We start from the raw sequence: 847 nt of genomic DNA, 5'->3' as shown, positions 1-847 counted from the left end.
AGTCTTTTTTCTCTCTGTTCTTTCTTGTTATCCTCTCGAACAAGCTCGATACTGGATAGCCAAGCGGGACCCGCTCTTTTATTTAGTATTATTATTTTCCATATAATTCGCAGAGGAATACATAGTCTCGCGGGAGCAAAATGTTAACTGCTCGCTGGAGTAAAAATCATACATCATACCACGTATGAGCAGGAAAAAAGGGAAAGGTTTCTATACTTCCCTGTAGCATAAAAAATATATGTTTCCCCTCCCATCCAATCGTCCAATTTAGCCACACGCTGTTACATCTAGATCCGACGTCTCAACATTTTACTTTTATTTTTTTTTTACAAGTTGTATGAATATAAAATTCAGCACATATCTCAATGCACATAGGAAAAATATTTTTAATTTTTTTTGATAAATATAATGACCAAAATACCTTTTAAAACTTTTAAAGCTATTTTAATCATTTTAATTTATTGATAATATTGCTTTTATATTTTTTATAAATGCCAGTTTAAGAGAGGAGTGGATATCCAAAATTTGGCGTGAAAATAATTTCTAAAAAAAATTAAAAATAAAATAGTGAAGAGACGTGACATTGGGGTCATCTCAGCAGTCCATTCAGAATGGACGGTTGGATAAAAGGAAGCATATAAGTTTTACGCTGTAGGGGAAGCATAAAAAGTTTGCCTTAAAAAAAAAGGTTTACATAAGTATTTCAAACCCGAAGATTCCCCATCAAAATCGGGAATTGGCTGGGACTGAATTGGTTTTGAGAAAGAATTTGACGGAATTGATCGGTTCTTAGAAGGTATCAGTACCGGCTCGGTCCCCTTAAAAAACCTCCTTTCATATATATTTT

Source organism: Amborella trichopoda, chromosome 9 (assembly GCF_054954075.1).
Source record: "Amborella trichopoda isolate Santa Cruz 75 chromosome 9, AtrichopodaSantaCruz75HAP2 v2.0, whole genome shotgun sequence".
Classification (NCBI taxonomy): Eukaryota; Viridiplantae; Streptophyta; class Magnoliopsida; order Amborellales; family Amborellaceae; genus Amborella; species Amborella trichopoda.
This window is presented reverse-complemented; position numbering follows the sequence as displayed.